Below are 27,083 nucleotides of genomic sequence, written 5' to 3' on the forward strand. Positions count from 1 at the left end.
TCCTTCTGCATTTATGCTTTCAGATAGCCAAGTGTTGGCTTGTCATGCACAATGGGGAGATACCGCTGTTGGACTGGGGTAGGCACAGTAAGAAGCCTCACAACACCAGGTTAAAGACCAACAGGTTTATTTGGCAGCACAAGCTTACAGAGTGCTGCTCCTTCATCAAATGACTCAGCTGATGAAGGAGCCTGAGATTTTGGAATCTAGTGCTACCAAATGAACCTGTTGGACTTTATCCTAGTGTTGTGAGACTTCTTACCTTGTCAGGCAGCTTCAGGATGAAAGCCCCAGCCAAGAGCATATATACGAAGAAGCATGAGGTCAGGTGCTGGCACTGCCCGAATTGAGAGAGTAGCACAGAATGAGATCTGCAGAAGGCAAGTCACGAGGAGGCTGCAGCATGGCGACCGAGAGGGGGAAAGGACCGTATGCCCAGGAGGGTGAGGCCTGTTGCGGACGACTAAATTGGGTGGTGTACAGGAGGTATGTCAGAGATCATACTGTCACTATCAAGGACCATGGGGAGATTAGGTTTTGTGTAGATTTTTAGAGCCTATTATTTCTGACAGGGAAATGATGGCAAACTCACAACAGCACTTGCTGACCCAGTTAAAATGAAACATGTGGCAGCTGATACTTCAGCTTCTGTTACAGCACAGGCACAAATCATTTCGGGCCTCAATGCTAAAGTCAGAGATCATAAGATCAATGAGGATTGCAGATGTGAGCGCTCATAGCCATCCAGCTATCCATTCTCCAGCTGATTATCAGAATTGCTGAGGGTGTGCCAGTAGCTTGCTGGTGCAAAAATCTCTAGTCCCCTCCTCATGAGGACAGCATTTGTGCTTCCTGCACTGATGCTCTGGCAGAGTCCTGCTAGTGCTTCTCAACCAGCCAGCTCAGGCTGCAGCTGCTGCCTGTATCACTGCTGGCCTTCTAGGCCCAAAGCCCAAGAGATCGTCTCAGACCTCCCCCACTGAAAGTCAGCAGCTGCAGCCACTGTGGCAACACTGCCAAGGAGCACCTACAGGACAGGTACTAAGAGCAGGCATGGACAAGCCTGTTTCCATGCTCTACGACTCGATGACTCCAGAATAGTTTTGTTGGAATAAACTATTATTATGGCATGGTTTTCTGTATTTTTTATTTCAATATTTTAGTCAAGAGGATACAATGAGGGCACAGTGATGGTCCACAGCAGTAGGAAGGAAAAATGGGAAATTGTGGAGCAGCGTTGTCTTGGTGATGTTTTCAGGAGGCCAAAATCTGTTAAGCAGTTCAAATTAAATCAATTTTAAAGCATTTTTATGTTGTTGTCAGATATAGGCCAAGCAATTCATTTGTCCTGACTTTTAGGCATGAGGGCTATGACTGACTCACGTCTGTTCAAATTATATTGGGCTCCACAAAAAAAAAAGTCTATTATTTAATTTGAATGACTGTGGTGCAAATTCACTTCGTCTCCTGATGCTCCTAGCAGACTCCACACCCAGCAGAGGCACCAGCAGTGTGGCTGCATGCCACATACCACAGGTAGCCTGATCGTTCTCGAAGGTGGCCACCTCTGTGGGTGACGACAATGGAAACTCTCAAAGTGAACACCAGCACACACTTGTATTGACAAATGTGACACATGATCGTATCTCCTTAAGCTCCCATTCCTCAGTCTCTAGTTTTCCTTGGGTCACCATTCCCCAGTCACCCTCACTCTCTCCACAAAATGTTCCCCCCTCTCCCCCACACCCACCTCATTTCTGGGACTCTTCCTGCTGGAGGCGACACTCGCATTAAGAATCCCCCAATTTTGGGAAAATGCTCATCATTCCAGGAAGGTGTGAATTCCACACCGGCTTTTGTTTACCCGAACGTGTCCTGGCTATCATTACAACTGATATATGACGATAAAAGAATCAGTGCTGGGAGATTGCGAGCTTTGTCAGAGTGCCACTTCCCCAGGATTTTACTTAAGTAGAAACATGTCTTTAGAAAGAGGGACTGTGCTCAAGCAAATGGCCTTCCCAGCCCTGGGTGGGATAAGCGGGAAGTGATGGTTGAAAATAAATGGGCAATTCAAGTTCAAAGATAAATTATATCCCATTAGTTATAAAGTGTGCAATAAAGGTCATCAAACTGCAGCAATAGGGAACAATATTGAAACTGATTGCAACTTTATCACTTTGGAGAATTTTTATTGAGCCACCTTCAAATCCCTTTTCGTAAATAAAGCAGATGAACTTCCTTGATCAAAACTGGCAATATTTCCAATAACTCGAATTACCCAGATGAACTATCAAGTTTTCTATAAACATCAATTATGTGCTTTGGGTTACTGGATTGTAAAAGTGCACCCAATGCTTCACAAACAGGTTTTTCATGTAGCCTTGAGGCAACAGATTGGCCATAAAATTGGGCTCCATGGCATCCATGGATTTTCTCTGTGGTGACTGGATGTTGTCTTGGTACCAAGATGGCATCCTCCCTTGGCTGGCATACATTAGACAAGACCCATGCAGAACATCAGCAGCCTGCCAAGGAAATTCCAAGCATGCATTAGAGGCACGCAGAACTGGTGAATTGTTTGTCAGTGAGTGTGTGCAATTGCACTGATCTGATGCTAACACGGCAATTTCTGAACTCACTACTCCACTGTTCCCAGAAACTGTTCTCATTGGTGCAAGAGTCAAAGAACCAGAAGGCATTGATTTAATGGCAAAAGAAGGAGCAGCAACTTGTGGAAAAATCTCTTTACTGAGCAAATGGTTAGGTTTTGAAATGTACTGCCTGAGACTGTGGTGGAGACAGATTTAACTGTAGCTTCAAAAGAGACTTGGATCATTATTTGAAAAGAAAAATTGCAAGTATAGAGGGAAAAGGCAGGGGAATGGCACTAGGTTCATTGCTCCTTCAAAGTGCTGTCCTGGACACACAATGGGCTGAATAATCTGTTTCTGTACTGTACTCATTTTAGAAGTACCATGATTATGTGAGGCATTGCTTAACTGGGGCCCATAACAAAACACAATTGGTTAAGTTCTACCTTCATTACCAGGCTCTGAGCATTACTTCACTCTAACATGTTACACCTTCACCTCACTGGAAGCTTGCAGTCATAACATTGTCAGCTCTATAATATTCTTTAATTTTAGCAGCTTCTCTCAAATAAAACTGTTTACCATACTCAGCACTCCACACTGGCTCATCAGTCTTCGCCACCAAGAAATTACAGAGTACTCAGCGCTGTCTATTTTCCCCTTTAATTATATCTCAGATATCTGTCAATTTTTACCACAAGCTGATGACTAAACACAGGTACTGAATTCATTGTAGTCTAACTGTATTAGCTCATTGGTCTCATCTGTTTATATTTTGATCTGTAATTTATGTCACTTATTCTGGCGTACTTTTTTGTATTCTTATACTTTTACCATCACCCACTACTTTTCCCCTCCCGTCCCAACAATCATCAGACTAGTGCATCCTTTGGTACTGCAAACCATACTGACTGGACATCTCTTAGGTTCAACTGCTGATCACCTGATCTGACAGGGCCATTCTAATTCATTTCTGTAACATAAGGTTAAAAGCCAAAAAAGAAAACAGCCATGTCTCATGCAGCCCCCCAATGAATACAATGAATTCAGTGTTTAGCCATCAGTTTGCACTCCAGGAAGACAATAAGGCTTGAAATAAGGTGACATGAAAAACGAATGCCTGACCTAAACTCATTCTATTGAGCAAGGTTAGTATAAATGATCCCACTCAATGATATTCAGTGATCCTGTTGGATCCCAGCTCACCTTCAGACACCTGGTGAAGACAAGATCTGCCTTTACTGCTTGCTATATGGAAGAGAAAAAGAGTGTTACTTTTACCAAATTTGGGAACTTTTCTCCATGTTCAAAGTCCCAATTCTATATCATATGTTGCCACTAGCACAACAGGTGAGATTCTCTGGCCTCCCAGCAGTGTGTTTTCTGCCAGCAAGAGGTGGGTGCGTTGTTTGCCAGCGGCGGGATTCCGCTGTCAATATAAATTCCCACTGATGTCACCCATACTGGCAGGAAACCCACGGACGGTGGTGCGCTGCCAGTGGTAATGGAGAATCCCACCAACATGAATGGACAGAGAATTCTGGCCAAATTAGTTTGAACTGCGCCCATTCATCCCTTGTGATTGACATACAAGTGTGACTGATATTTTAGAAACTTCTGGAAAGAAAGTAACTATATTAAAGCTGGTCGTCCTAGTTTCACAGCAGAGTCGCAGAAAAATTCTGTCAGAAGTCTAATATCCTTGGCAGCATAAATCACATTTTTCATTGTTTTAAATGGAAGTGACTTTGATTTATCAGATGCCAAACAGGGTAGCTATGGTATAATAAATATTTGTGAGTGCCTTGTTAGGAATACCAGGTTACTTATTAATGTGTGGCATTTTCTTACTGTGGGTGTGTTGCATTGTTGCAACTATAAAAATACCTATTTTGTTTGTCAGCCTAGAAAGTTAAGGTCAACTTCAGCGTCCTTGTATTGCTGCCTAAAATTACAATGGTTGACCAATAATTGCTTAATTTCATTTGGGAATGATGAAATCCACATAATCCCATTCCCTTTGATAAAAATATTGGTTCTAACGTTGTAGGGTCAATGCGAGTTTATTCAGCTACAGATGCTTGGGCAGGTGGAAGGAGACCCTGCAGCCATAATGAGTTGGCACCTGGGCACCAGCGCAGCCTCCAATTACTTCTATTGATAGTGTTCTGTTAGCTTCTGCAGTGTTATAATTATGAAGAATGTGCACTCCATGCTGGAGTGACACTGACCCCCGTTGTGGTGCTGGCTGTCAGAGATGCCAAACACCACAGAACCCTCTCAGTGCAGAAAGAGGCCTTCCAGCCCCTCATGTCTGCATCAGCTCTCCAAATAAGCTTTTTGCCGAAGGCCTCCTGCTTTCTCCCCATAACCCTGCAGATAGTCATTTTCAAATAGCTATAAATTCCCTGTTAAATGCCTCGATTGAATCTGCCTCCATCATACTCCCAGGCAGTGCATTCCAGACCATGACTTCTTGCCATATATAGAAAAATCTTTTCTTGTAATATTGATATTCCGTATGTTCACAAAGTCCACACGTATAGGCTTATCAATATCCTTATATACCTGTTTATCAATAAACTCATATTGGTTTGTCAATGAACACATATCTATGAACATATGCATAGTTCATCATCCACGTTTATCAATTAATACGTATATTGGGTTATCAACCTGCAAATGATTGCAACACACTTCAGCAGGATTCTTTTCAGGTAAGATGGCCCTGATTTTTCCTTCATTAGGTCCCAAGTCCACTGGAACAGACTACACATCTCCCTTTCTACTTGTTTACATTTGCACACACTCTGGATGGAATCTTCCTACCCTGCCTGCCACAGGAATTGTTGCGGGTGGGGCACAGACCATTGCAAAGGCCCATTGACTTTGGGTGGGATTTTATGGCCTTGGGGAGAGTGCAGCCGGAAAATCCTGCCCTCTGCCTCTGACAACAGATTTTTATTTCTTTCATTCTTATTATGCCTTCTGCCTCCCAGTGCCAATATCACTCCAACTGTTTAATCTTTCCCTGTTTTCCAGTTAAACTTGTGAACGTGTTCCCTACCCTTTTCTTTATTTTGGCCAATGCTGGATTTTTAAAACATCTGCAACAGGACCAGCGTAAGAACTTCTTGAAGCTACGTAGGGAGTGTGAAGGAGGCACCTACATAACATGCAAGCAACATACCTAAATATCAGTCTGAGGGTTTAAAATCATTTTAGTTGGTTCGTGCCAAGTGAAGGAGGCTACTAATAGCTGACAGACATGGAGTGGTAAATGATGTTCATTATTTGCTTTGGCACAGTTGCCACAATCACATTAACGTTAATTGAAAATGTCTCTCCCCTGGCTTGGAATCCCAAACAAAGTGCTGGAATGCCAACACATCCATCAACAACTGAAAAGAGAAAAGTCTGGTAACTGAATTGTTCTGTTCAGAATTTCTACCATACCCCTACCCCCCCCCCAAAATTAACTACCTATTCTCTCCCTTTGTTTATATTTTGGGTTGAATTGTTTCTTTTAGGTTTTCCCTTGTGATTATCTTAACCTTGAAGTTACCTCAGGAAATCTTAATCTCTATCTTAAAAGAAATGAAAGATAGAATTTTCCAGATTCATACTGACAGGAAGTCTCACTCTTTGGGAAGTCAAATAAGCACATTGGGGCAGCACAATGGTTAGCACTGCTTCCTCACAGTGCCAGGGATCCGTGTTCGATTCTTGGTTTTGGTCGCTGTCTGTGTTGAGTCTGCACATTTTCCCTTGTGTTTGCGTGGATTTCCTCCCACAGTTTAAAGATGTGCAGGTTAGGTGGATTGGCCATGGTAAATAGCCCCTTAGTGTCAGGAGGACTAGTAAATACATGAGGTTACGGAGATAGGGCTTGGGTGGGATTGTGGTTGATGCAGACTTGATGGGCTGAATGGCTTCCTTCTGCATTGTAGGATCCTAAGATTAAACCATGGGCAGCAGGCTTACAATCTTCCAATAAATCTGGGTGATGGACAAATCTCCCTTATGGCCTGCACACACTTGGAAAACTGACCTTTGTGACAGATCATTATATGTATTTATATATCAATAACTATGAATCTAAATTGTAGAGCATTTCAAAACTGAATGCAGTAGGCACTCCCATAGAACTTCCACTGAGAGAGAAAACATTTGACTTCTTTTATTCCCCTTTATGCATAGTAACTTTACCTGATCACACTGTATGTGATGTGAATTTAACTAGGCCTGGTCCTTTTTGTGCTGTGTGAATACAATGGACGTTTCAACTAAGCTTGTTGTTGCTTGAAGAGAAAAAAAAACTCTGAAGTTTCTCTCAGGTTCCTTAGGTTGTGTGCAATATTTTCATATTTACAGTAACCAGTAATATCCTTCCTTCAACCTCTGATGGGTGACAACACAATGTATTGTACAATGGTTGCATTACATCATTGATTATTTTTTATAAAATAAACAAAATACACAGCTCTCAAATACAGCCCTACATTTTCCCTCCAATATTATCTCTGCTGGCATCCTGACCTTTGGAATGGTCACTCTTCAGGTGGATCATTAAATCAATCTATTCTCACCAGACATCCAAGCATACATTGCAGTTACTAGGTAGTGATCAGGAGAGAGATTCCTGGCTGGTTTTTCAGATACTTCAGCCAGATGTACAATGACCTTTAACCCTGATGGATGCATTACAGTGCAGACAGAAACAAATTTGTGGGTACTTTTTCCAGTAACATTGAAGTAATTGTAGCATCTAGACCATGGTCAGTAAGCTTTTATGCCCAAAGAGCCACTATTTTTTTAAAAAAATGCTTAAAATAAAAACCATTTAGGAGCCGCAACATGGAATTCTGAATTTCTAAACTAAATACATGACACACATACTTCTCTCTGGTAAACACAGAATTTGCCTGTATAATACATTCATTGAATTCAAAATTAAACGACTTAGAATTAAAGGTGCTACTGAAATCTATGACATGTTCCACAAAGGTTCACAGGAGGATGATAAAACAAATTGTGACACGAGCTACTGATGATGGACAAAGAGGTAGGAGTTTTAAAAATTAATTTTGCAGAATGTGGGCATCACTGGCCTGGCCAGCATTTATCGCCCATTCCTGGTTACCCTTCAGAAGGTAATGGTGTGCTGACTTCTTGAACCACTGTAGTTCTTGAGGTGTCAGTACACCCACAGCACTGTTAGGAAGGGAGCTCCAGGATTTTGACCCAGCAACAATGAAGGAACAGTGAGAAATTTCCAAGTCAGGATGGTGAGTGACCTGGAGGGGAACTTCAAGGTGGTAATGTTTCCAGGTATCTGCTGCTCTTGTTGTTCTAGGTGGCAGTGGCCATGAATTTGGAAGGTGCTATTAAAAGGAACCTTGACAAGATCCTGCAGTGCATCTTGTAGATGGTATACACTGCTGCTATTGTTCAGTTGGTGGAGGGATTTCATGTTTGCTACTGCTTCCACAATCAAGCAGGCCACTTTGTTCTGGATGGTTTTGAGCTACTTGAGTGTTGTTGGAACTGCATTCAAATGGAGAGTATTCCATTACACTCCTGTCTTGTGCCTTGTAAATGGCAGACAGGCTTTGGGGAGACAGGAAGGGAGTTATTCAGTCGAGGATTCCTAGACTTTGACCTACTCTGGTAGCTACAGTATTTTTATGGCTAGTCCAGTTCAGTTTCTGGTCAATGAAAACCCCCAGAATGTTGATAGTGGGGGATTCAGTACCAGTAATGCCATTGAATGTCAAGGGGTGGTGATGTTAGAGCATCCGAGAGCAGGACATCGCTGAGACAATGGAGCTTGACAGCACTGGAGCTGACTCTTCAGCCACTTTACTACTGATCGAGAGTAGACTGACAGGGTGCTAATTAGCCAGGTTGGATTTGTCCTGTTTTGTGTGTACAGGACATACCTGAGCAACTTTCCACATTGCTGGGTAAATGCAGTTGTACAATTGCTTGGCTAAGCATGTGGCAAGTTCTGCAGCAGAAGTCCTGTTATTGGAATATTGTCATTGCCCAAACCTTTACAATATTCAGCACTTTTAACTATTTCTTGATATCATATGGAGTGAATCAATTTGGCTGAAAACTAACAACTGGTGCTGAGGACCTCCGGAGGCAGACAAGATGAATCTGAAAATTGTGTTGATTGTTTCAGCCTCATATTTTGTATTGATGTGCTGGGCTGATCCATCACTGAAGATGTGAATATTTGTGGAGCCTCCTCCTCCAATGAGTTATTAATTGCCCACCACCATTTACTGCTGAATGTAACAAAAATACTTAGGTCTGATGCATGGGTTGTGGAAACACTTTGCTTTGTCTATTACTGTACTGACTATATTGTTTAGAAGCAAATAGTCCCATGTTGTAGCTTCGCCAGTTGACAACTCATTTTAGATATGACAGGGTTGCTCCTGGCATACCCTCCTGCACTCTTCATTGAGCTAAGGTTTTTCCCTTCTCCCCATGTCTGTATGGGTTTCTTCTGGGTGTTTTGGTTTCCTCCCATAGTCCAAAGATGTGCAGATTAAGTGGATTGGCCCCAAATTGCCCCTTACTGTCCCAAGATGTGTAGGTTACGAATTTAACAGGGTAAATACATGGGTTTGAAGGATTGGACAGGGTGGGCCTGGGTACAATGCTCTGTCAAAGAGTCAGTGCAGACATGATGGGCTGAATGGCTCTCTTCTGCACTGTAGGGATTCTCTGATTTGATGGTTGCTTAGTCTTGGGTTGCTAGGTCAGTTCAAAGTCCACATTAGTTAGTACAGTGCCACACAACACAATGGAAGATATCCTCAACGTGAAGATGGAACTTTCTCCCCACAAGGACTGTGTAATTTTTTTTAAAACTTTATTCCAATCCAATCGAGTCAAATTAAAGCCAATTCAGTGTCCCAACAAATTGGGACATTCCCGATCCAAGCTGACAAGACAGGGCTCTCACCTCCCATCTTGGGCTTGATCTACGTGATCCAAGCTGATTGGAGTAGGTGTAGCTCCTCCTCCAAGGCTTGATCTAATTTGCATCTTAACAAAAAGGCTGAGATGCTGCTTTAAAAAATTGCTTCAAATGAAGCTGAAATGTAACCTAATGACTTCAACCACGTGCAGCATGTCAATACTACACTTGATCTAAGCCAAAAGGCCTGTGTAATGGTTGGTTACTCTGACTGATACTGTAATGGACAGAGGCAACTGCAGCTGGCAGGTTGGTGAGGGTGAGTTCAAGTATATTTTAACCACTTATTAGTTTCCCTCACCACCTTCTGCAGCTCTAGACTCTCAGCTTTCCCTTTAGTACTTGGCCAGCTCAGTCTATGGTGATGAACATTGAAGTTCCCCACCCTCATTACTTCCAAGTGGCGTTCAACATGGGGGAGTACAAATTCATCTGCTAAAGGGGAAAAACAGGATGTGGCAATCAGCAGGAGGAGGTTTCCTTGTCCATTTCTGACTTGGTGCCATTAGACTTGCTGGGTGAGAGAGAGTTGATGTTTATGTTGAGAATTCCCAGGGAAACTATCTACCAATGTGCCACCACCTCTGCTGGATCTGTCCTGCCGGTGGGACAGTCACAAGAATGGCAATAGGGGTGTCTGGGACATTGGACTGGATTTTATGGCCTCACTCATCCTGAAACTGTAAAATCCCACCCAAGGTCAAAGGACCTTCCCATTGTCCACTCCTCGCCCGCTCAGATACTGTAACGAGCAGAGGGGTAAAATTCCAGCTATTATCTTTAAGGTATAATTCCGTGTGTGTGAAATTATGTCAGGCTGTTGCTTGACTAGTCTGAGACAGCTCCCCCAATTTTTGGTACAAGCCCCTAAACGTTAGGAGGACAACTTTGCATGTTTGAAAAGGCTGGGTTTGCCATTTGTCAGTGTCATCTCTGGTGTCAAGGTTGATGCCAGGTAGTTGGTTTTCTTTCATTCCTTTGTAGTGGGTGAATGCAACTCAGTAGCTTGCTATTTCAGAGGGCATTTAAGGGCTAACCACGTCGCTATGGATTGGAGTCACATGTAGGTCAGACCAGGTAAGAGTGGCAGGTTTCTATCCCTAAAGGACATTAGAACCAATTGGTTTTTAATGACAATCAATGGTTTCACAGTCATCATTCAACTTATGGAATTCAAATTCCACCATCTGCTATGTGATTCAAACCTGGATTTTGTTTTCCTTCCCGTGGACTGGATGTACTTGGTCAATTTTCCACATTGTCAGGTAGATGCCGATGTTATTGCTATACTGGAACAATCTGGCTTGACGCCCAGTTTGAGTTTCGCCAAGTTCACTCAGCTCCTGGCCTCATTACAGCCTTTATTCAAACATGGATGAAAGCTGAATTCCAGAGGTGAGGTGAGAGCAACAGCCCTTGTCATCAAGGACTGCATTCGACCGAGTGTGCACAGAGGGGCCCTAGCAAAACTGGAATCAATGGTCATCAGGGGGCAAACAATCCACTGGTTGGAGTCATACCTGGTGCATAGGAGGATGGTTGTGGTTGGGGAGGGTCAGTCATCTGAGTTCCAGGGCATCGCTGTAGGAGTCCCTCAGGATAGTGTCCTAGGCCCAAACATTTTCAGTTACTTCATCAATGACCTTCCCTCCATCATAAGGTCAGAAGTGGGGATGTTCGCTGATGATTGCACAAAGTTCAGCATCATTTGTGACTCCTCAGATACTGAAGCAGTCCATGTTCAAATGCAACAAGATCTGGACAACATCCAGCTTGGGCTGACACATGGCAAATAACATCTGCACCACACAAATGCCAGGCAATGACCATCACCAATAAGAGACACTAACCACTGCCTCTTGACATTCAATGGTGTAACCATCACTAAATCCCCACTGTCGACATCCTCGGGGTTAACATTGACCAGAAACTCAACTGGACTCACTACATTAATAGTGGCTACAAGAACAGGTCCAAGGCTAAGGATATTGCAGTGAGTGACTGACTTCTTGACTTCCCAAAGCCTGTCCACCATCTACAAGACACTAGTCAGGAGTGTGATGGAATACTCCCCACTTGCCTGAATGGGTGCAGCTCCAACAACACTCAAGAAGCTTGACACCATTCACGACAAAGCAGCCTGCTTGATTGGCAGCACATCTAAAAACATCCACTCCCTCCACCATTGTAGCAATAGTGTGTACTACCAACAAGATGCACTGCAGCAATTCACCAAGACCCTTAGACAGCACTTTCCAAACCTATGACCACGTCCATCTAGAAGGACAAGGTCAACAGATACATGGGAACAACACGACCTGTAAGTTCCCCTCCAAGCCACTCACCTTTCTGGCTTGGAAAGGTATTGCCATTTCTTTGCAGTCACTGGGTCAAAATCCTGAAATTCCCTCCGTAACAGCATTGTGGGTCAACCCACAGTACACGGACTGCAGCGATTCAAGAAGGCAGCTCACCATCACCTCCTCAATAGCAACTAGGGATGGGCAATAAATGCTGGCCAACCAGTGATACTCATGTTGCATGAATGAAACAAAAAAAATGGCTGATTCTGGAGTACAAGTCCTCAGTACCTCAATCAGGATATTATCAGTTTTATAGCCTTTGCTGTACCCAGTTTAGCCATTTCTTGATGAGACAGAACTAAATTGCCCACAGATTGGTACCAATAATGCTGAAGACCTCACGTAGTAGCCAAGATGAATGGTATGTACCTGATACAATTAGTGAAGGATTATGTGGGCTAGGAAGCTCTTAGAAAATGAACTTTATCATTTTGACAGCCTGTAGCTTATCTGCGGTCTTCTCCCTGTCTGTGTAGTTTTGGAGAGGCAGCATGCAGTGTCACTTGTACATTTAATCCTTGTGGTGCCTCAAAAAGTGTAGTACCTTGAGGCAATTTGATATGGCTCCAAGAACAAAGGGTTTATTAAACTAAGATAACTTTGTACAAGATAAGAACAAAAAACAGTACAACAGAGGAACAGGTCTTTTGGCCCACCATGCCTGCGCCGATCATGTTGTCGTATCTAGACCAACTGCCTGTATCCCTCTATTCCCCGCTTGTTTACATGTCTATCCAGATAAGTCTTAAGTGTCACTAAAGTCTCTGCCTCAACCACCTCACTTGGCAGTACATTCCAGGCCCCCACCGCTCTGAGTAAAAAACTTCTCCCTCACATTTCTACTAAACCTTTCCCTCCTTAGCTTAAACTTGTGCTCCCTTGTAATTGTCATTTTTGCCCTAGGGAAAAGCTTCCAACTGTTCACCTTACCTACGTCCTTCATAATTTTTATAAACATCTATCAGGTTGCCCCTCAGCCTCTGTCTTTCTAGGGAGAACTGGAATTATTCAATCTCTCCTCATAGTTAATACCCTCCATACCAGGCAACATCTGGTAAACCTTTTCTGTATTCCCTCCAAAGTCTCCACATCTTCTGGTAGTGTGGCGACCAAAATTGGACACTGTATTCCAAATGTGGCTAAACCAGTGTTTTATATAACACTGACACAATTTGCCAACTTTTATAGTTGATGTCCTAGTGATGAAGGCAATCATGCCATATGCTTTCTTCATCAATTTTCCACCTGTGCTGCCACTTTTAAAAGATCTATGGATCTGTACTCCCAGATCTGTGTCTATGCGCTTGAAGGTTCTGCCATTTACTTTATATCTCCCACCTGAATTGGATCTAGCAAGATGCATCACCTCGCATTTGGCTAGATTAAATTCCACCTGTCATTTTCCCAGCCTATCAATATCTTGCTGTATTCTCTGACAATTTCCATCACTATCCACAATTCCAGCAATCTTAGTATCATCTGCAAACTTGCTAACCAGACTAGGTATGTTCCCTACTCCCAAGTCATTTATATACATTACAAAACAGCAGAGGTCCCGGCCCTGATCCCTTGGAACACCACTAGTTACAAACCTCCATTCAGAAAAATATCCTTCCACCACTACCCTGTCTTCTATGGCCAAGCCAGTTCTGAATCCATCTATCTAGTCCACCTTCAATCCCATGTGATTTAACCTTCTGCAACAGCCTGTCATGGGGACCTTATCAAATTCTTTGCAAAAGTTCATGTAGACAATATCCATGACCCTCCCTTCCCTTGTCAATCATTTTTGTCACCTCCTCAAAAAGAAAATCAAATTAGTGAGACATGACCTGCCACATAAGAAATAGGAGCAGGAGTAGGCCATCGAGCCCTTCGAGCCTGCCCCGCCATTCAATAAGATCATGGCTGATCTGTCATGACTCAGTTCCACCTTCCCGCCCTCTCCCCATAACCCTTAATCCCCTCGCTTATCAAAAACCCATCAACCCGCGTCTTAAAAATATTTAGCCAGGCAGCCTCCACCACTTCAACGGGCAGAGAATTCCAGAGATTCACCACCCTTTGAGTGAAGAAGTTCCTCCTCAACTCCGTTCTAAACCGCCCCTTTATCTTGAGGCTGTGCCCCCTAGTTCTACTGTCCTTTGAGCGGGAAAAGCCTCTCCAACTCTATCCTATCCAGCCCATTCATCATCTTATATGTCTCAATGAGATCTCCCCTCATTCTTCTAAACTCTAACGAGTACAAGCCTAGTTTATTCAGCCTCTCCTCATAGCTCAACCCCCTCAACTCCGGTATCAGCCTAGTAAACCTCCTCTGCACTCCCTCCGAGGCCAAAATATCTGTGCGTATGTGCAGCGACCAAAACTGCACACAGTACTCCAGCTGCGGCCTCACCAGTGCCCTGTACAGTTGCAGCAAGACCTCCCTACTTTTATATTCAATCCCTCTCGCTATGAAGGCCAGCATCCCATTCGCCTTCCTGACCACCTGCTGCACCCGCAGGCTAGGTTTTTGCGACTCATGCACAAGGACCCCGAGGTCCCTCTGCACCGTCGCATACTGCAGTTTTTCGCCATGTAAGTAATAGTCCTTCCTACCAAAGTGGACAACTTCACACTTGCCAACATTAAATTCCATTTGCCAGTTCCTGGCCCATTCGCCCAGCCTATCTAGATCCTTCTGCAGACTCTCCACACTCTCCGCACAATTTGCTGTTCCACCAATCGGTGTCATCAGCAAATTTCGACACCATACACTTGGTCCCCTCCTCCAGATCATCTATATAAATGGTAAATAGCTGAGGCCCCAGCACTGACCCCTGGGGCACTCCACTAGTCACCAACCGCCAATCTGAATAGCACCCATTGACCCCCACTCTCTGCCTCCTATTTGACAGCCAATCCCCTATCCACGCTAACACCCTACCCCCAACTCCATGCCCCCTGACCTGTAATAACCTCTTGTGTGGCACCTTATCAAATGCCTTCTGAAAATCAAGAAACACCACATCCACCGCCCTAGACACATCCTCATAGAACTCCAATAAATTCGTCAGACACGACTTTCCCTCAACGAAACCGTGCTGCGTCTGCTCTATCAAACAATTCTCCTCAAGATGCCTTGCTATTTTCTCCTTGATCACGGATTCTAACATTTTACCTACAACAGACGTTAAACTAACCGGCCTATAATTCCCTGCCTTTTGCCTGCCACCCTTCTTAAACAACGGCGTAACATTAGCTGTTTTCCAATCTTCCGGCACTTCCCTGGAATCCAGCGATGTTTGGAAAATAATCACCAAGGCATCCACTGTCACCTCCACCATTTCTTTCAGAACCCTTGGATGCATTCCATCCAGTCCTGGGGACTTGTCCACAATCAGTCCCTCCAGTCTTTCGAGCACTGCCTCTCTAGTAACAATAATGTTATTCAGGCCCTCCACTTCTACCATCTTTCCATTGCAAACACCCGGCAAATTATTCACGTCCTCCTCCGTGAAGACTGAAACAAAAAAGTTATTCAAGGCCTCAGCCATTTCCCCATCCCCTACCACTAGGTCCCCCCTCTCATCCTCTAAGGGTCCAACGTTCACCCTAGTCAGCCTCTTCCTTTTTACATAAAAACTCTTACTATCCTTTTTTTATATTTAGCGCTAGCCCAGCTTCATAGTTTATCCTCCCTTCCTTATCAACTTTTGTCATTCTTTATTGATATTTAAACCTCTCCCAATCCTCTTCTCGCCCACTACTCTTAGCTAATCTAAACGCATCCGCTTTTAATTTAACACTTTCCTTTATCTCCTTCGTTATCCACGGCTGATTATCTCTCCTCCTATGATCCTTTTTAACCATCGGAATAAATTTCTGCTGAGCACCAAGAAAGATCTCCTTAAAGATCCTCCACTGTTCCTCAGCAGACCTACCTTCCAATGTGCTCCCCCAAATCAACATTCGCCAATTCCTCTCTCATCCTATCGTACTCCCCTCTGTTCAAACAAAGGACATGTCCGGGAACCCACTTTCTCCTCCTCCATCTGCATCAGAAACTCCACCATACAATGATCACTCTTCCAAAGAGGATCCTTCACCACAAGGTCCCTAATTTTACCTGCCTCATTACATAACACCAGATCCAAGATAGCTTGCTCCCTTGTCGGCTCCAATACTCACTGTTCAAGGAAACTATCCCGGCAGCATTCCAAGAACTCTTCCTCAAGCCCACCGCGTCCAACATGGGTCGACCAATCAGTATGTAGATTGAAATCCCCCATAATTATCGCTGTCCCATTCCTGCACGCCACATTTATTTGAGCGTTAACAGCCCGCCCCACCTCCAGATCATTATTTGGGGGCCTATATAGACAACACCCACCAGCATCTTCCTCCCTTTGCTGTTCCTAATCTCCACCCACAACGATTCCACTTTCTGCTCTTTGGCTCCTATATCATCCTTTACTACCACCCTGATGCTATCCTTAATCAGCAGAGCTATGCCCCCCCCTTTTTCCTCCCGCGAATCCTTCCTAAACACTTGATACCCCTGGACATTCAGCTCCCAGTCCCTATCACCTTGCAGCCACGTCTCTGTAATGGCCACCAGATCATATCCATTTGTGCTGATCTGCGCCACCAACTCATCCACTTTATTCCGAATGCTTCGTGCATTCAGATAAAGTGCCTTCATCCCAGCCTTCACCTGTACCCTATTTGCCGGAACACCACCAACCTTACTCATGCCCCCTACTCCCTTTATTATTGGGACATCCTTGGCCTTTTCCCTTACTTGTACCCTCTCCTTTACTCTAGACCCTGTAACTTCACCTACCCTCGCACCCTCCCACCACCCCCCCAATCAGTTTAGCCACGTACAAACCATGCCGTCTATCGCAAGTAAGACTATTCTTGTGTATATACCCTATCTCTAAGAATCTTCTCTGACAATTTCACTATCACTGACATCAAGTTCACTGGCCTATAATTATTCGGGTTATCCTTGTTACTATCCTCCTTAAATAATGGGACAATATCGGCTATCCTCCATTCCTCTGGGACCTCATCGGTGGCCAACGAGGAAATAAAGATTTCTGTTAGAGGCCCAGCAATTTCCTCTCTCGTCTCCCTCGGTAATCTGGGATAGATGCCATTGGGTCCTGGAGATTAGTCTAGCTTAATGCTTTTTAAAACACCTAACACTTCCTCCCTTGTAATGATGTCTTGCTCTAGAGGGTTTACATACACCTCCGAGACATCAACCAACGTGTCCCTCTCCTTTGTGAATACCAATGCAAAGGGGGTGACAGAACATACTGCGCAACCATATTCCTCTCCAACTCGATTTTCAAGTTTGTTGGTGACGCCGCCATAATGGGTTGGATCTCAAACAATGACAAGACAGACAGAAAAGAGACAGAGAATCTGGTAAATTGGTTTGATGACATTAATCTGTCCCTCAATCCCAACAAAACAGAGAGAGCTATCGACTTCAGAAAGCATTGTGGAGGACGTGCCCCTGTCTACGACAATGGGGATGAAGCAGAAATTGTCAGGAGTTCCAAGTTTTTAGGCGTCCAGATCACCGACAACCTGTCCTGGTTACTCCACGCCAACCCTATAATTAAGGAAGCCCACTAACGCCTTTACTTGCTCAAAAGACTAAGCACATTTGGCATGTCTGCTATGACTCATCAACTTTTACAGATGCACCATAGAAAGCATTCTTCCTTGTTGTATTACAGCTTGGTATGGCTCCTGTTCTGCACAAGACCGCAAGGAACTACAAAAGATCATGAACAAAGCCTAGTCCATCATGCAAACCAGCCTCCCAAATACTGACACTACCTATACTTCCCGCTGCCCTGGGAAAAGCAGCCAGCACAATCAAGAACCCCATGCATCGCAGACATGCCCCCTCCCACCTTCTTCCATCAGCAAAAAGATACGTGTCTTCAGCCTTTTGTATCAACCTACTCAAGAACAGCCTCCTCCCCGCCGCCACCAGACTCCCGAATGGACCCACCCCACATCAAGTCGATCCCTCTCTACACCCCTGCCACGGCTGAACACTACACGCCGCACCCCTTCCATGAATAATATACTCTATCTATATAGCATACAAGAAATTATACTAATACATGTAACAATAATAAATCAAATCAAAGTGCTGGCCTACTCTCTTCTGCTCCCTGGCTCCAACTGATGGTGCTCCCAGCCCAGGACACATGCCCTCACTTCAGATCATCCTGGTTTCCAGTGTAGCTGCTCTGTAGGTCCGATCACATGGCCTGCAATGAACACCTCTTAAAAAGGAGCCACAAAATGGTCTACAGATTTTACTGTTTACCTTCTGCTCAATTGGAATGAGACAAAAGTGACTTCCCAACATTCCACTTTGTTCTTTAAATTGCTGAACAAATTTTACAGCAGGTGGAGTTGGTGAAGGAGCAAATCACTTCTACATCATTATTTCTATGTTGGTAAAATGAACCATTTACTTGGAAAATGTGGCTGAACTGGTATAGGAATATTGCTTAATGCATGCATTGACTAAGCAATCTCATGAATCATCACTGAAAATAACGAGAGGATCCACCTGGCTGTGGAATGTAGATGAACCAGTTTTTTTTTTAAAAAGACACACCTCATCACTGCCATTTGTACTGCTGCCAATGTCAACTTTGTTGCTAAAATTACCAAAGGTAGAATTTCATTCCTTCAGTCTTTTGTAAGTATTCAACTGGTTTAACATTGTTCTAATTTGTGCTCATGTTTTCAATTCTTCTGGATTGCTGTGTTTAGTCCAATAGAAGGGATCGTGTCACATGCTGGAGATTTCTTGTGCAATGGAACCTGACCCAATTGACATAAAGAGTGTTGTATTCCACAGCATTCATTCACAATGCCACATGTGCTATAGTTTCAGCGTCATGAATAATTTCTGACTGCTAACTATCTCTGATAGGTTATTGAAGTGCTCAGTGCTTGTCAGGTACCAAATAAATTGAACCTGAGCCTCACATTCCGAAGAATGTTTTAACAGTTTTACATAGAAATGATGACGATTAGCATTTATTTTAATGATCAGAAAGTCATTTAGTTAGTTCTTTGGCCCATCAAATCATGCATCCAATGTTTTGAATTGCACTGCTGCTCCTGTGACGTAATGTGATTAACCCTAGAAACATAGAAGATAGGAGCAGGAGGCGGCCATTTGGCTCCACCATTCATCATGATCATGGATGATTGTCCAATTCAATAGCATTACCCTGCCAATAACCTTTGATCCCAAGTGCTATATCTAGTGACCTCTTGAATACATTCAATGTTTTGGCATTAATCACTTCCTGTGATAATGAACTCCACAGCTTTGTCATTCTTTGGGTGAAGAAATGTCTCCTCATTTCCATCTTAAATGGTCTGCCCCAAATCAGACTGTGACCCCTGGTTCTGGACTCTTTCACCACTGGAAACATCCTCCCTGCACCTATCCTGTCTAGTCCTGTTAGAATTCTATAAGCCTCCATGAGATCGCCCCTCATTTGTCTGAGCTCCAGCAAAAAACAATCCTAACCTATTCAATCTCTCCTCATCCATTCCCGAATCAGCCTGGTAAGAGAACAAGAACATCCTTCCTTAGAAGAGGAGATCAAAACTGCACACAATATTCTAGGTGTGGCCTCACCAAGGCCCTGTATAATTGCAACAACACATTCCTGCATAAAGTGAATATCTTTCAAAATGTGAGTCTGGCAAAATGGATTTCTTGAAGACATGTACCATTATGAAAGTGAACAGAGAAGCATAATGTTAGCCTGCACCACTAGGTATGATACCAGGAGGTAACACCAGGCACTTTGTTTGGTTTGATACTGGTCATACTACTTCCTCTCAGGAGTTGGAGAATCCTGGCTGTCTGTTTCTTTCTTCAGGGAGCTGTTAGACATGTTGAGTTTTTCCAGTATTTTCTGTTTGTATACTATATTTTGCATCTGCAATGATGACACAACTATCATTGTCGATGACACAACAATTGAAATGAATGACAACATTAGAATGTGGTCATAGAATCCCTAAGGTGTAGGAGGCGGCCATTTGGCCCACTGCGTCTGCATCAACTCTCCAAAAGAGCATCTTTACCCACGTCCACCTCCCCACTCTTTCCTGTAACTTTGTGCATTTGTCATGGCTAACCCATTAACATATGCATCTTTGGACATTAAGGGGCAATTTAGCATGGCCAATACCACCTAACTTGCACATTTTGGACTGTGGGAGGAAGCCAGAGCACCCGGAGGAAACCTGTCCAGGCATGGGGAGAATGTACAAACTCCGCAGAGTCACTGGAGGCTGGGATTGAACCCTGGCCCCTGGCACTGTGGGGTAGCAGTGCTATCCACTTTAACCATACATAACAGCATGGTGGCAAACGCAGAAATACAGAAGTTACTGAATTATTTCCTGCTTCCCCACAGGGTGCACTATTGAAATCTATTGATTTAATGTGAGCCTCATTCATACCCATTATCCCATTAAAAAGCCTTGAAAAAGATTACATCTTGTTGAGCAGTAGTTGGGTTTCTAATTGTGTACCAAGTTTACAATTACTATCAAACACTGTCTCTTGCCCTGAAAACCTAAGGGGGCGAATCTACCTTCTCCTCCCCTGGTTGGTAGCCTTAGCGAGCTGATAAGATCATGCCAGAGGTGAAAAATTGGGTTTGCACCTGATTTCTCACCTCTCATGATTTTATTGGACCTGTATTTCCGGTGAGATCAGCCTCACATCCAAGGGTGCAAGGCTGTTCTCAATATTCAATTCTATGGTAATGTGGATTTAAATATTATTAGTGAGCCTGGGAGGCGTGAGGGGAGGGGGGCAATTGTCCAGGGAAGCCAGCAATCATGGGGATGGGGTGGGGGCGACAGATAGATCTCTCTGGTCTGTTGCACAGAGCAGAAATCTGCGGATGCACGATTGCACCCTCTTGTGAGCTGCCAGTTTTCTGGCAAGCTGAGGCCCTACCCACTCCCCCTACTGGCAGGAAACAGACTGCGCAAAAAAAGTCTGGTAGCAACAGGCAAGAAGCTGTTTTTGAGTTGGTTGGTAGGTGTCTTCAGACTTTTGTATCTGTTTTCCGATGGAAGAAGGTAGAAAAAAAAAAGAAAGAGTATGTCTGGGGTGCGTGATGTTCAGAACAATTTGTAATTTCTTGCTGGTCTTAATCAGAGCAGGAACCATACCAAGCTGTGGTACATGCGTAAAATATGCTTTCAATGGTGCATCTGCCTTCAGTTGGATCACATTTATCTTTGGTGAACTTTTCCTTTTTCTACACCCATTGAAGATTTTATAGACCATTTTTCATATTTCTCACTAGTTTACTTTCATATTATATTTTCTGATCAATTTCTTTGAATACCAAAGTTCTCCCATGCCAACCATCTACTTTAACTGCTATGATTGTCTATCCTCAACCATATTTTTGTACCTTATGCCTTTATTGTTTCCTCTTAGATTTAAGATCCTAGTTTTGGATTGAACTACATTACTTTCAAACTTCCACTATATTAAACTTCCACCAAACATAACATTTCCAAGATTGCCAATGTCAAAAATAGGTGGCAATGAGAGTTGTGAGGAGGATGCAAAGAAGCTTTGAGAGGATTTTGACAGGTTAAACGAGTGGGCAAGAACATGGCAGACAGAATGTAAATGGTGAGAGATTGGGAATTGTTGATATAGAAAGGGATCTGGTTGTCCTTGTTCACGAGTCACTAAAAGCCAACATGCGGGTGTAGCAAGCAATTAGAAAGGCAGACGGCAGGTTTGGTCTTTACTGCAAGAGAATTTGAGTACAGAGCATTGGGGTAAACACACCTAGAATTTTGTGTACAGCTTTGATCTCCTTACCATTGGAAAGATATACTTGCCATAGGAGCGTGCAACAAAGGTTCACCAGACTGATTCCTGGGATGGCAGGGTCATCCCACGAAGACAGGCTGAGGAGACTGGGCCTGTATTCCCTATGGTTTAAGAATGAGAGGTGATTTCTTGAAACAAAATTCTTACAGGGCAGATGCAGAAATGATGTTTCCCATGGTTGGGGGTCTAGGACCAGGACACACAGTCTCAGAATAAGGGGCAATAGACTTAGGATTGAGATAAGGAAGAATTTCTTCATTCAGGAGGATAACGAATCTTTGGAATTCTCTATCCCTGACAGCTAAGGAGGCTCAGTGACTGAGCATATTTAAGACAGATGAATTTCCAGATATTAAAGATATCAAGGGATATGGAGATGCTGTAAGAAATTGGCATTCAGGCAGAAAATCAGCTGTGATGTGGTTGAGTGACAGAGCAGGCTTGAGGAGTTGAGTGGTTTTGTCCTACTATTCATATGTTCCCAGGTCATTCTGGGGGACTTAACTTCGAGGTAAGCAACAAGCACTCACTTTTCCCACTGACCATAAAATCAGGGCATTACCTTCCATTGTGACCAAAGTATATTATTTTTAAAATTAGAAGTAAAAATACTTCCTTCAACTTGCAGTTTTAGTCAAAATATTAGTAACTTTTGGTATTTTACTGTTCTTTACAAGCTCCTCATTTATGGAGCTGTCTTTGAGCCCATTTCAGACACTTCCATCTGAAGAAGATGGATAATCATAGAATGCTTCATTTAAATGTATTGTATTACTTAAATACAACTCCTGCCCAACTTTTGGCATGAACACTTTCAGACAGCTTAAAAAGTAATGCTTTGTTGGTGACTCAGTTGTCTTGATCTGCATCTTTGTTTTCAAGTCCCTCCATGGCATTGCCACTCCCCACCTCTGCATTCCTAGAGCCAACATCTACATTTCTCCAATTCTGGCTTCTCTCCCATCAACAATTTTAATCACTTCATCACTGAGGGCTGTATGTTCAGCTGCCAATGCCTAAGCTCTGGCATTAACTTCCTAAAATCTTTTCACATCTCTACTTTTTTCTTCCAAGAGGCTTCTTGAACCTCTTTGATCAAACTTTGGGTCATTTGCCCCAATTGGCTAGTTGTCAAGTATTAGTGATAAATTCAAGATTTCATTTCTTGGTCCTAATCACCCCGACTCCTCCCTCACCGGGGAAAATATATCCTCTGCTCTTGTCCAAGTCTTCCTCACTTGCTTTAAAGATAGGCAATACTTTTTAAGCTAAGGGTGGCAAAGGGTTGGCAGTACTGCCTCACAGCACCAGAGACCTGGGTTCATTCTGGCCTTGGGTGACTGTGGAATTTGCATGTTCTCCCTGTCTGTGTGGGTTTCCTTCCAAAGTCCAAAGATTTGCAAGTTAGGTTGATAGGCCATGGGAAATTTTCCCAAGATGTGCAAGTTAAGGGGATTAGCAGGGAAAGTTTTACACGCAGAGGATGGTGGGTGCCTGGAAGGGGATGGAAGCAGGCACATTAGCAATATTTAAGAGGCATTTCGATGGGTACATGAATAAGGAGAGAAATCGAGGGAGCCGGACCGCGTAAGTACAGGTGGTGTTTTCTTTAGCTTAATTAGGGCATCGTGATCAGCACAGGCTTGGAGGGCTGAAAGGCTTGTTCCTATATGGGGTTAAGGGGATAGGGCCTGGGTAAGACTAAGAAAAAGGTGGGCTAGTACAGTCTTGATGGATCAAATGACCTCCTTCTGCATTGCAGTGCTTCTGTGACTAACTATTTGCCAAGTTGATAATTTTATTAATTTCTCACCACTACAGGAGGCATCCACTCAGTGTCCAGTGTCCTCTGTCAGTATTGATAACCATGCAGACATTTTCATGCCAGACATAGTGCTCCCCTCCACCCCTCCCCCTGACCTCTCAAACAGCTTTACTGCCAGAAGGAGGGGGCTTCTCAATGGGCAGATTAGGATTGTTTTTATGAACGTGCTGGGCAGGCAGAGGGGGCAATCCTTCAGCAGTGATACTGGTATTCTGGGCATGGTCAGTGCTGTAGATGGGCCCTTCTGTGGGCCATGGCACAGGTTAAAAGAAAGGCCTCCCACCACTGAGAAGCTGCCACTCTAACCTGGGGTGGTCTCTCCACACAGGAGACCATTCTAATGCAGAAAAAGTGCTGGTTGGGGGTGTAAAGTGGTCTGTAATAGGCTATTTTAATTTTGGCCATCTGCCCCTATTTCGAAGGTAGTTATGTGGCTGCCACATGCCTTCCACTCAATTTTAAGAAGCTCTCCCCCAGCCCATCTCCAGAAGACTGGAAAAATTTACCCCATTAATTCATCCATAATTTATTATGTAAGCAGTCTATTCCATATATCTACAGCTGTTGAAATTAGAAATATAATTAATACAAAAAGCATCGTTTAACATGAAGAACTGATAGATACTGAAAGAGGCGATGAACTTGGTGAAATATTTATCTCCTTTTGTTTTGAATCACTGAATTAATGATTAAGCACGCTGTGGGCCAAAGATGAGCAACTTTTCTATTTATACGTGCTTCACAACACAGATAGTGATCCAGCAAGGGTGATATTGGTCACGAGATTTATGTCCTTATCAAGATTCACCTCAACAATGAACCCTCTCTTCACATCCTCAATGGCCTTTTATGGCACATGACCAAGCTTGTTAATTATGTTTGTACAAACACAAGATAATACAGAACACCCATCTTTGATCTCAGATTGCTTACGGTAAATGAACTGGTTAGACGGGACCATGGTAAAACCCATTTTAACAGTCACTATTTTTTTCTCCAATTCTCACCACAATCTCTTCCTCCCCCATCCAATTTCCTTTCCTTTAAATTTGCCATAGTTCCAGGTGACCTTTGAAACGAGGAGCTGACTGGCAGTGATCACCTCTGGCAGGAGGGCAGGGTTGAGAAGGTGGGGCCTTTGTGAATAACCTTAAGTCGGTTCAGGAATTGAACCTGCAGTGTTGGCATCACTCTGCGTCACGAACCAGCTAACTGCAGAATAGTCAGGAGCACACTTTCATCATTCTAGTACTTTGCTCAGAAGGCCACATCTCAGCTTAGGGATTGGCTGGGTGCATGGTCTGATTCAAATCTTACCACTCTGGTTTAACACACTTTCCAATATAGGTCATTTGACAGTAACCGGGAGCAGTAACCTTGGTCCGGAACCATGGAGCTGAAATGTTACACCTCAATAAGCCACAATGTTTTATATCAATTAAATCTGCACTGATCTTGTCTTATGGCTTAGGTGCTGAGGTATTACCCTGCAAGACTTTACAATCTTTTAATTCAAACGTATATCCGTACTGCTAATTGGGAGAAGTTTAAATTTATTAATGTCACAAGTAGGCTTACTGTGATGCAAAAATCCCCTAGTCGCTACACTCTGGTGCTTGTTCAGGTATGCAGAGGAAAAGTTTAGCATAGCCAATGCACCTAACCAGTGCATGTTTCTGACTGTGGGAAGAAACTGGAGCACCCGGAGGAAGTCCACGCAGACATGGGGTGAAGGTGAACACTCTGCACTGACAGTAACCCAAGCCAGGAATCGAACCCAGGTCTCCTGAAGCTGTGAGGCAACAGTGCCAACCACTGTGCCACCATGCTGCCCATAGCCACTCAATTGCCAGGTACTATAGCCAAATTTGCAGATGACATTAAGATAGGTGGGATAGTAAGTTGCAATGAATACGGATAGGTTAGGTGATTAAGCCAAAATCTGGCAGTTTAACGTGAATAAATGTGAGGTTATCCATTTTGGTTGGAAGAATGGAAAGGCAACTTATTATCTAAATGGAGAGAAGCTTCAGTGCAGCAGGATCTGGGCATCCATGAATCTCAGAAAATTGATACGCAGGTGCAGCAGGCAATAAGGAAGGCAAATGGAACTTTGGCATTTATTGCCAAAGGAATACAGTATAAAAAGGTAGGGAAGTGTTGCTGCAACTGTACAAGGCATTGGTGAGACTGCACCTAGAGTATTGTGCACAGTTTTAGTCCTTGTGCTTGTGGAGGGAATAAGACCATAAGAAATAGGAACAGGTACAGGCCATTTGGCCCCTTGAGCCTGTAGCACAATTCAACAGGATCATGGCTGATTTGACACTTCTCAAATCCATTTTCCTGCCTTTTCTCCACAGCCCTTGACTCTTTGATGTAGTTGTATTGGAGGCAGTTCAGAGGAGGTTCACTAGATTGATTTCAGAGCTGAGGGATTTGTCAGACGTAAGCAAGAAATAGACTGTGGTAAATTAAGGGTAAGACTCTTAGCACTGTGGGAGATCAGAAGGATCTTGGGGTCCGGGTTCGTAGGACACTCAAATCAGCTTCGCAGGTAGAAGATGTGGTTAAGGTGGCGTATAGTGTACCGGCCTTCATCAAATCGGGGAATTGAGTTTAGGAGTCGGGATATTATGCTGCAGTTGTATCAGACTCTGGTCAGACCCCACTTGGAGTACTGTGCTCAGTTCTAGTCAACTCATTACAGGAAGGATGTGGAAGCCATAGGAAGGGTGCAGGGAAGATTTACAAGAATGTTCCTCGATTAGGTGGCATGCCTTATGAGGATAGGTTGAGAGAGCTCGGTCTTTTCTCCTTGGAGAGATGAAGGATGAGAGGTGACCTTATAGACGTGTATAAGATGTTGAGAGGTACTGATCGAGTGGATTCTCAGAGGCTTTTTCCCGGGGCTGAAGTGGCTGCTGCAAGAGGACACAGGTTTAGGATGCTGGGGAGTAGGTACAGAGGAGATGTTGGGGTAAGTTTTTCACTCAAGAGGCCGTGGGTGCATGGAATCGGCTGCCGGTGGTGGTGGTGGAGGCAGATTAGATTGGGTCTTTGAAGAGACTTTTGGATTAGTATAGAGGGTTATAGGTAAGCCTAGTAGATAGGGATACGTTCGGCACAACCTGTGGGCCGAAGGGCCCGTTTGTGCTTTAATTTTTCTATGTTCTATATTCTAAATGACCCAGTTGTTAGTTGGGCAAAATAAATCAAGTCAAAATGAGTAATAATAAAAAGATTTAGTGCAAAGGTCTGAGTGAAAGAAACAGCCTGTGGGAATTAGAAACAATAGTATCACGGAAAACTAGAGATTTAATGACACTAACAGAAATGTAGCTGCAAACCAGCAGGCATGGATAATAAACAGACAAAATTA

General features: G+C 43.6%; 1 protein-coding gene across 3 annotated transcripts in view; it reads right to left on the bottom strand.

The window, feature by feature from the left end:
- Positions 1–27,083, bottom strand: part of eps8l2 (EPS8 signaling adaptor L2) — a 190,560-nt gene that overhangs the window by 132,087 nt on the left and 31,390 nt on the right. Inside the window, exon 2 of one of the 3 annotated variants that reach the window (XM_080190319.1) lies at positions 3,801–3,842. The exons of the other annotated variants lie outside the window; for them this stretch is intronic. The gene's annotated coding sequence lies outside the window, so the exon portion shown is untranslated. The remainder of the gene's footprint in view (positions 1–3,800; positions 3,843–27,083) is intronic. 3 annotated transcript variants of the gene reach the window in all.

This window comes from Carcharhinus amblyrhynchos, chromosome 6 (assembly GCF_965287045.1).
Source record: "Carcharhinus amblyrhynchos chromosome 6, sCarAmb.v2.hapA, whole genome shotgun sequence".
Classification (NCBI taxonomy): domain Eukaryota; kingdom Metazoa; phylum Chordata; class Chondrichthyes; order Carcharhiniformes; family Carcharhinidae; genus Carcharhinus; species Carcharhinus amblyrhynchos.